Genomic DNA, 10,274 nt, shown 5'->3' on the forward strand with positions numbered 1-10,274 from the left:
TAAATGGACATGGGATGTTGGGAATGGGGGCCAGCATGTGCCCCCCCCCCAGCTCCCCATACCAATTGTTTCAACTGGAGAGGAGAAGCAAGGAAAATTGGGGGGCGAGTTGGCTAGCACTCAGAGAGAGAGAAAACTGCCTTCTGTGAAACTTATGTTTTTGACTTATGTGAAATTGGTGTTCCGTTGAGTGTAGAAAACTCTCAGACCTCATCTCTGACTTGTGCTTGGTTTATTGGGCCTAGTTATTTGTGCCTCAGACTGACCAATTTTCCTCCTGCGCAGTGGGTGTTTTGTGACTGGCCGCAGCCACAAAGGCAGCCATTTTGTGAATGGGTGTCTCCCCCTCACGGCAGCCATTTTGTGATGGCGCCCACAGAACTTCCTCAAAATTCCAAATGTGCCTATCAGTTCTAAAGAGAAAGGGATCTTTGCTGAAGAAGCAACATTCCTCAGTGGGGTTATCCATTGCAAATAAAAATCAATAGTGATGAGTGCTCGTAGTGATGCTGAGGATAACTTGAAAATGATTGTTCTATCATATTTTGGCTGGAATGCAGTAATATTTAATATGTGTTAGTTGACTGATATGTAATGGAATTTTAAAAATTCTGATACTATTTATTTGATAACTTGCAATTGTGTCAGGCAGCATTCGCTAGAGAACATACAGTGGTAATATTTTGGCTGTCGACAGCTTATGAAAGACTGCTCAAAAAGAAACTGATTGGACTTCAGAAATTCCAAAGCATATGGATTTTGAGGTAAGACTATACATTTTTTAATATAACACACATACATCTTCATTTATAATCTCAAATTTTTGGAAGAAACGTGTGGGGTACAAATTGAGAGGATCAATAACTGCTGCAGAAACGACAGCGACAGAAATATCCAAGAAGAAAAAATGGCAGCACGATAAATGGCCCCAAGGAAATGTTAAATTCTTCTGAATTAAAAAGTTTGCATAACTTTCATACTACAGCTCACCCAAGCAGATCCTCACCTGTTCTACAGGAACAAATGTCTGATGAGGGCTACAGGGGTGACCAGTTGGAAAAAGCTTATGGGGCTCCTGTACCTTTAATAGTTGAGAACAAGAGGGAATTTCATTGGGTGTAGCTTGACATACAGATGCAGCTTAGCTTCTTCACAAATATTAAAGGTGCAGGACCCCCTACTTACCTCTTTTTTTATCTCACCACCCTACATAGGCAACAATCTGAATTTCATTATATCACAATAATTATAATAATAATAATTTATTATTTATACCCTGCCCATCTGGCTGAGTTTCCCCAGCCACTCTGGGTGGCTCCCAATCAAGTATTAAAAACAGTACAGCATTAAATATTAAAAACCTCCCTAAACAGGGCTGCCTTCAGATGTCTTTTAAAAATAGGATAGCTGCTTATTTCCTTCACATCTGAAGGGAGGGTATTCCACAGGGTGGGCGCCACTACCAAGAAGGCCCTGTGTCTGGTTCCCTGTAACCTCCCTTCTTGCAATGAGGGAACCGCCAGAAGGCCCTCGGTGCTGGATCTCAGTGTCCGGGCTGAACGATGGGGGTGGAGATGCTCCTTCAGGTATACAGGACCGAGGCTGTAAAAGTTGATTTGATTCCCCCTTTCCTCATGGCCCTGGCCCAGCTTTAATTAAGCATAATTTAGTTAGCGTTATTTAATAGTTGTACAAGAATATAGGTAGGGATGCACACATTAAGTGCATCCAATCCAAAGCAGTGTGATTGACTGTGATGTCGTTTAGATGCACATCCAATTCAAACCACTGGTAAGTAAAAGCCAGGGCAGATGTTAAATTAAAAGGGATCTTCCGTTTATTTATTTATTTGCATTTGCAATGGAATGGAATGTCTGCAGCGGGTAAATGGGGAAGAACATTATATTTCTCCCAGAAATAAGAGTACTTGAAGCGGGGGAGGTGCTCTCAGGGCTTAGCTGGAAGCAACAGGTGTCTGGACTAGCTCTGCTAAGGGTAGGGCCGGCCCACCCATGAGGCCTCGGGTGGCGGCATCCAACGGGGCAGGATCTGCCTCCTCCTCGGCAGCCCACCAGGCTGTCCCTACAGTGGCCTGTCAGCAAATAGGAAGGGCAGCTAGTCTGCTCCCACCCTAGTGGGTAAATTGTGGGGCTGCCCTTATGGGTCTCCTGGGGTCTGCACCTGACCAGTGTGATTCAGAATAGGCCCCTTCCCTTCCGCCTGCCAAAGCCTTTGATTCCCATTTCACCCATCAGGTAAAGGTTGATTTGATTCCCCATCTCCTCGTTTCTTCCATCTTCCCAGGTGGGGAGCAATTTTGTAGTTCATTTTGTGGTGCCAAAATGTCTTGGGCTGGCCCTGGCTATGGGTGTATGTTTTCCTAGCTGGACCGAGCTATATTGTGCTTTAAATATGAGCGGAGGCATTGTATGTTCCAAAGGACATGACATATGTATCTGGGATTTGTATATCGTACAACCTCCATTTCCCCCTTATTGCAAGGGCACCTCTATGCAGCTTACCACAGACCCAAGCGATACGCAACTCTGGTGTGGAGTCTCTCCACCAAGTTGGTACGGACCACACAACAGCTCTTGCTGCCTGCATATGATGCTCCTATCTCAAGCCTTGTTTTTGACAGCTTCCAGAGGGACACACAAATCAGAATTGGCCCTGAACAGAGAGAATAGTTTCATTTAAGCCAAGGACCACGTGATGGTCAGCTTAGCAAACACGAGATTGCCCTCCAGTGGACGCAAGCATCCACTGCATCCTTCGTCCGCACCTGTAAGATTGGTGACCAGATACAATTTTGTGAATAAGGTGCAGCACGATGAACTTAAGGCTGCTATGAACTGCAATAAAGAAATACAGGAAAGAGGGACATCCCCACCCCCACCCCAGTCATGGGAGAAGCTTTTTAGATATGCTGACAAATGCAAGGAATTTTTTTTGCACGTGGTTATATTAGTTGTGATCTTGCAGACACTGGGTGGCCGGCTTCTTAAAATGTGGTGTTGTGAATGTCTGAACCAAGAAGTTGGGGGTTCAACGTGCTAATAAAGTGCTAAGGAACATTTTGTGAGACTAGTAATGGCAAAGCAAGCGTGTAAGCTGCAATATAGGAAAAAGGAAAAACCTTTAAAACGCCATGAATCGCAAATAATTAAAGTGAAATGCTAGAAGATGCTAGTACAGGGCAAGGGTTGGATAGATCAGCTGGTGTCAAGTCTCCATGTGTTTCTTCATAATCTCATAATCCACTTCTGCGCTAATCTGCATTTTTTTAAAAAACTTCAGTACAAAAATTAGTTAAATATGTACTGAATTGAAAAACAGATACTGAAATACATACTTTATCTCATTGTACATGCTTCTAAACATATTTTATCCAGGGGGCGTGTTTAGGAAGAAGTATAGACAGCCACTGAAGAATCAGTAAGATGATATAACATAAGCTCATAAATCTGTTTTCTTAAATTTGAAAGAGCTTTATTCCAAAATGCTCCTAGGAAAAAAAAGAAGAAAGCTAATGGTTGAAAGATGAATGTGGTTCTCCAAAAGAGTTATGGCATTTCTCCCTCCCAGGCTGTAGCTGCTGCCCTGTGCGGTCACCTTGGGCTCCCTAAACAATTATTGTTTGTCCTGATGATTTAAGAGGAGACCTACTGAGCAAAGCCCTTTACAGCGAGCTCTTTATGTAGTTTGACAACGAAGCCTCCTTTTGAAATGAGCACGGGGGATTTCGACTCGCCTTGTGACTCCCGTTCAAAGGGGCCCTTTCTTGCTCTTCTCTCGCTTGGCCATCAAAGGTTGCGAAGGGAAAAGGGGGTCTGTTGTGCCCTCAGGCACCAAAGCCAGACAAGAAGACACAGATTATGGAAGCGAGCCTTGCCCATCTTGGTGCCTGTAGCTCAGCAGGGCACACATGTTGTACGTGCTGGAGGTTTTGGTCCAATTCGCTCCTTCTCATTCACTGAGGCTTTTATCCAGACAGGCTGAGACATGACAATCTCTGGAAGTTCAAAATCCCAGAGAGAGAGAGCGAACAAATATCAAGGGGACTTGTGGGCAACTTGTGGCCCCCAGCCTTATTTTTTGCAGCCCCTGCCCAGCTCCCTGAAGCTTCCATCCCTTCATTCCCATTAGTTTCCTCATTTTCACTGGCTTAAAGTAAAACCGCCTGCTCATATTCTTCCTCACTAGAGTGAGATGGGTTCTGTTTAAATGAGAATAGTCTTTTGCATGTATCCATATAAATTGCCACATGCAAATATTATGCAAATTGGCACACTCTATATTGTTGTTACTGCTGCTGTTGCATTTCCTCTTTCGTGGCCACCCTAGTATAGCCCAAAGTGGTACAGTCTATTTTGCCACTGCATGACTCATCCACGAATAGATGGGCTCTTGGCCCAAGAGAGACCCTGAAAAACTACAATATGGGGTTTTCTCATTACAGCGGCCACTGTAGGGAGAAAAGTATAGCCGAAAAGGACACCGGTTTTCATAACACTAATATATGCGTATAGATGCAACTTTAGAAATTATTACTAAGCTAAGTAGAAATACACTACGCTACACCCCAAGTGGAAGACCTCTGTGCTGTCCAGGGGCTAAGGCAGGGGTCAGCAAACTTTTTCAGCAGGGGGCCGGTCCACTGTCCCTCGGATCTTGGGGGGGCTTGACTATATTGGGGGGGGGGGGGAATGAACAAATTCCTATGCACTACAAATAACCCAGAAATGCACTTTAAATAAAAGGGCACATTCTACTCATGTAAAAACATGCCAATTCCTGGACCATCCACGGGCCGGATTGAGAAGGCGATTGGGCTGGATCCGGCCCCCAGGCCTTGGTTTGCCTACCCATGGGCTAAGGTTTAATGGGCACTTTCAAGGGCCCTGATCTCCCTTGCTACTTGTTCTTTTTATCTTTAAACTGGACTTGGACCAAATAGCGATTCCACTGGGCAGTTAGAGTCCTCTGCAAAGTAGGACACATGGGCACAACCTATTTAAAAGACAGTAATAACTGACTGAGCCATGATACCACCTTGCCCTGCCTAAGTCTAGCAAGGGAGAACAGGACAGTAGGCATTAGATGCTGTACAAGGTTGGGGGAGAGATTTGATTCAGCTTTTATTTATGGACAACCTACCTATCCTGCACTCTCCAGAATAATACGCAAACTGAAACACAAATTATCCAAATCTTGCAACGCAGTTTTTCCAGTCAAGTAATGTGCACATAAATGCATATATGAGAGGAAAATGAGCATAAAATGTATATATGGGTAAAACAACTTACAAAAATGTGTAACCATCTGTATAAAGGGGGAAAGATTGCTTTGCAAAAATGTGTTGATTAGGAGAAATCTGCTGCTGAACTTTCATGGAGGCTTGCTTGTTAAAAAAATAATAATCACAAACTAATGTGGGAATGTGGAACTTAAAGTGGGGAAATCAGAAACAGAGAGTAACCAAAATTGACAAATTCACCTATTCTTAATGCTGCCTTAACCGATCTAATCCCTTCCCCAGTCAAGTCTGTCGCTCCTCCAGGGCCACCTGTGGGTTAAGTATATCCGAAAAGGCCTGCAGCACCAGAAGGAAAGTCTATATAGGCCAACAATCTGTTTTTCCATAGGCACCAGTGTTTCCTAGTTGTATCTGCACAGCAGCTGTTATTTAGAGGTACACTGCCTTGGAGGTTTTGCTTAGCTGACAGCAGCGGCTTCTCTGATGCTCTGTGAATTAGTCTAATTTTTTTTAGCCGTGTATGCTACATTGATGGGGGGGGGAGGTTTAGGGACCCCTGGGCATTTTTTAAGGGCCCTTAATGGGGCATTTCTCACCCCAACTCACCGCAAAGAAAGAGCAGCAGAACATTTCTTCCCCACAGCCTATCAGAAAAGCTTCATTTCAGTAAAGGTAAAGGGACCCCTGACCATTAGGTCCAATCGTGACCAACTCTGGGGTTGCGGCGCTCATCTCGCTTTATTGGCCGAGGGAGCCGGCATACAGCTTCCGGGTCATGTGGCTAGCATGACTAAGCCGCTTCTGGTGAACCAGAACAGCGCACAGAAATGCCATTTACCTTCTCGCCAGAGCGGTATCTATTTATCTACTTGCACTTCAATGTGCTTTCGAACTGCTAGGTTGGCAGGAGCAGGGACCAAGGAACGGGAGCTCACCCCACGCGGGGATTCGAACCGCCGACCTTCTGATCGGCAAGTCCTGATTACAAAGCCTTGATCTTGCAGCACTATCAGTCAGGTCTTGGCAGGGATGAGTGAGTGGAACTAAGGGGGGGGGAACCTTGCAGTTTGCTTCTGTTTAAAAGGGGGGGGATAGAAACTGATTTCCATGATAGTTCTGATTGAAAATTCGTGTGACGATAGGCGGATGAAGCTAATGCCTGGAAAATGTGGAGCTATCGCCGTACTAAGCAACAGCTAACTGCAAGTGTGGAGTCCACACAATGGAGAATGACTGGGCGACAGGATGAAATTGTCGTCTGTTGCTACAGTAAGGGGGGTTGAGCAATCCTAGAGTTGGAATAATTGTTGGGACAGAGATTCCCTGGTGGAGTAATCACCACTTCCTAAGCTCTGTTGACTTGCGTGGGCCTCTTTGCACGTGAGGTTCCAGGCTTGTTCCCATTCTGGTGGGGGAGCTAGATTTTCCAATTTTCATTTTCCTCATTCAGCCTCCTCCTCCTCCTAAATCTCCCCTTGACACTAATACAGGCGTGGGCAAACCTGTAGCTCTGCAGGTCTTGTTGGGACTCCCATCAACCTTGATCTTCATGCCCGATGGCCAGGGATGATAGAAGTTGAAGGTCTGCAACATTTGGAGAGGCATGCATTGGCCTGCTCTAAATAGCTCCAAGGTTGGTGTGTTTTTCTAGGCTTTCTATGAGCACGTCGGGGGAATGCGGGGGAATGGACTCTTTCCATGGAGGTTTTTAAGCAAATGGTCATGTATGATCTAGTTGAGATTCCTGCATTGCAAGAGGTTGGACTAGATGACTCTCAGGGTTCCTTCCAACTCTGCCATCCCATGATTTTAATTAGATTTTTAATTATGGCATTTATGTCCCATCTTTCCTCCAGGAACATAACCCTTCCCCCTTTTTATGTTTATATTTTCTGAGACTGGGTAAGCTCTTCCAGTGAGCTTTCTGGTCAAGTGGGCATTTAAACCCAAATCTCCCAATTTCTAATTCAGTGTTGCTGGTGTTTCTAATTCATATAAAAACTGCAGATGGAAAACGTTATGTTGTCTGCTAAGACGCATGTGCATAACATCATGTTGAAAAAGAAAATGTGCCTCTTGCTTCAGAACTGCTGTTTTTACCCAAGCGCAAGGCAAATCAATAGATCCATTGACTAAACCTCACATAATTTACTGGACAGAATTTATTTAGCTTGCTTGCAGAGCTAGTTTTCAAAGGTTGGCGTGCGAGAAAGCCAGGAGCCAAAGATGGCAGCCTTGCACTAGAAAATGTAACCATGGGCTCCAAGTAGAATGTGCTGGGCTGTAGGGATTGATGGCCTGCTAGAATTTTTTGTATGTGTTCCCTTGGGAGCCTTTCTGTTTTCAGAAGTGAGGGGCTGTAGGGCACTGTCAAAAACAAGTCTATAAATATCTATTATTGGATGACAAACGTTAATGCTAATAATTTTAGGCATCTGAACAAAGTGCTCCCCTGCCCCCACATAATGTGAAAGCGAAGGTCAATGATCCTGAAAATAACTGATTACGGATTATGCTGAATTTTAAAAGAAGAATTGGTAGGGTATAACCTTTGTGTTTGCAGACACAGATGCAGTAAATGTTATCATGCTTCTGTTTCATGCCTGATTATCTCCATGACTGGAACTGCCAATTTCGCTTGCGCTCCTATTATGTGTTGTTGTTGGCTGTTTTTGTGAGAATTCTTCCATACGCCCTGCCAGAAGTCTTGTATTTACTCTGGAAATAACAGGGCTGTTCTTTGGAGCAATTATTTCAGAGCAGTTGCTATCCTACAGTCCTCTCTCCTTCAAGGTTCAATTTATTCACACAGACTACAAAGTGTGTAGGAAACTGTCTCCCCCAGATGCTGTGGAAGATGGTCCTCACCCTTGTTGGGTGAGATGGAACAGAAAGTTCCATCGTAGATGGTCCATTCACACAAAAAACCTTGCAGTCAAGAAGTGATATATGAAGAGGTTGTCCCACAGTTACCTTGTGGCTGAGAAGGAACAAGGGTTTTATGATTCCAGTTTCCATTTTTCAAGCTCCTTGGGTGCATCTCTTCCAATTCTTCCCACCCTAGTCATTGGGAAGTTGAGCATGTTTCAGTTACGCTCTGAAAAAGAGTTCAGCGAGATTGGCGAAGGCTCCTGTGGGTTGTGTTAAAGTGCCAGAACAAGTGCATGGGTCTTATTGTTGCGATCGAAACATTTCTGGAACCTGAGGATGACCCTGTTGTTATTTTTTTAAAGCACTTACAGAGATATGAATATTATTGGATGTGTGAAGTCCATTAAGCTAGGACTGTCTACAATTTGTTTTTCCAAAAATCAAATCGCAATTGTCTTTTTAACCAATCTAGTTGACTGACCCATTTTATCATTAAAAAAAATTAATTATCTCTATGCCTCAATATAGGTTTATGTCACGAGCGGTGCGCCTTGCGAATGTGTGAACCTTCCAAGTCATCCACGTAAGTTGTTTCCAACTGTTCTTGGTACCGTATTGCTATAAACCAGCCCTGGCATCTTATGGTGAAGGGCAGTTAAGAAATCAAAATTCAATCATCATCCCCAATGTGGTACCTGCTGTATGTTATGGACTACAATTCTCCTCATGATGACTAGGGCTGATGGTGGTTGGAGTCCAACTCTGTATGGCACCAGGATTCCTTTCCTGCACTACGGTGTATGGAGCTGAACTTACTTAATTCAGTAGAGAATCAGGGTGTCTTGCTCTCTGCTGGCGGAGTGTTTGTTCAGAAACCGCCAGGGCCGGCCCACCCATGAGACATGAGGTGAGATGACCTCTTCGGGTGACAGGATCCACAAGGGCAGCAGATGCCGATGCAGATCTTTATTCCTGCCCCTTTATTCCTGATGTAGATCGTCACTCACCCCTTCTTCTCTGCCAGGGAGTGTGGCACCATTTTGTGGTTTGCCTCAGGTGCCAAAATGTCTTGTACCGGCCCTGGAAACCGCATACAGGCAATGTGACAAAACGGCGCCTTCAGTCTAGGGAATTTTTAGGCCACATCTGTGGGACATATTGCTCTAGCCCAAACATTTATTGTTGCTTTAATTTATGCAATTTCCTGCTTAATTGCAGGAGCTGGCTCACGTTAGACCAACAAGTGTGTAAATATATTTAAAAGAATAAACTCATATTTTCCTTCCAACCCTGTAAGAGCATGTTTACACATGGACCCAATATATCTCCACATATACTTGACTGCTGAATCAAGTATCTTTTATATATGAATGATAATAACAACCTCTAAACAGTTTGCATGAAAATAGTATAAAACATTTTTTTATAAATACTTTTTTTATAGCCAACAAACTATAAAAACAAGTAGACATGATTTTCTTGGGTTGTAGTCAACTTTTTACTCAGACTCACTGAAATTACTGCCAATGACGTAACTTCGCTCCATTAATTCCAGTGAGTCTGCTCTGAGTAGAATTTAGTTGAATGCAACCCAAGAAAATTATCAAAATATAGATAAAATCGACTTAATTTAAAAACAAAGTAATGTAACATGTCTGGGTAGGTCTTGCCAAAACAAATAAGTTTTTCACAGCAAAGGTATTGACCCGCCTGTGCACTGCGGTCATCAGGAGCAGGCCTGCCCACAATAAGAAGCCCCTCCTGATGTTAACAGACAGATGCCTCACAAACGCAGAACGAAATATTATATGCCACTTGTAAAACAAGTTCTGCACCTTTGCCTGCCTGCATGCACAAATTAGCTGCCATGTGTGCAGAAAAATAAATATATAAACCCCCTATTCATAGCAGATATCAGAGCAGTTGACAACAGTTAAAACTATACAATAAATGCCACAGAGCCCCTTCTCCCCACCTGCGCCCTTTGTGGGTGGTAGGGTGACTACGTATGCCCTGTCAAAAAAAGAGGAGCAAAAGTGGACAGGGATTAGCATTGCAAAAATCCATATGCTAATGTTTATGGCTGGATACATTCCCCCCCATCCAATGAAAGACGCTGGAGGCTGCAGGAGCAAGCAAGCCA

General features: G+C 43.9%; 1 long non-coding RNA gene across 1 annotated transcript; it reads left to right on the forward strand.

The window, feature by feature from the left end:
- Positions 1-215: 215 nt before the first annotated feature.
- LOC310661110 lies at positions 216-9,380 on the forward strand. The gene is made up of 3 exons (XR_014503724.1): positions 216-764; positions 8,660-8,714; positions 9,350-9,380. It is a non-coding gene; the product is annotated as an uncharacterized lncRNA (long non-coding RNA).
- Positions 9,381-10,274: the final 894 nt, after the last annotated feature.

This window comes from Podarcis tiliguerta, assembly GCF_965153285.1.
Source record: "Podarcis tiliguerta genome assembly, chromosome: 12".
Taxonomy (NCBI): domain Eukaryota; kingdom Metazoa; phylum Chordata; class Lepidosauria; order Squamata; family Lacertidae; genus Podarcis; species Podarcis tiliguerta.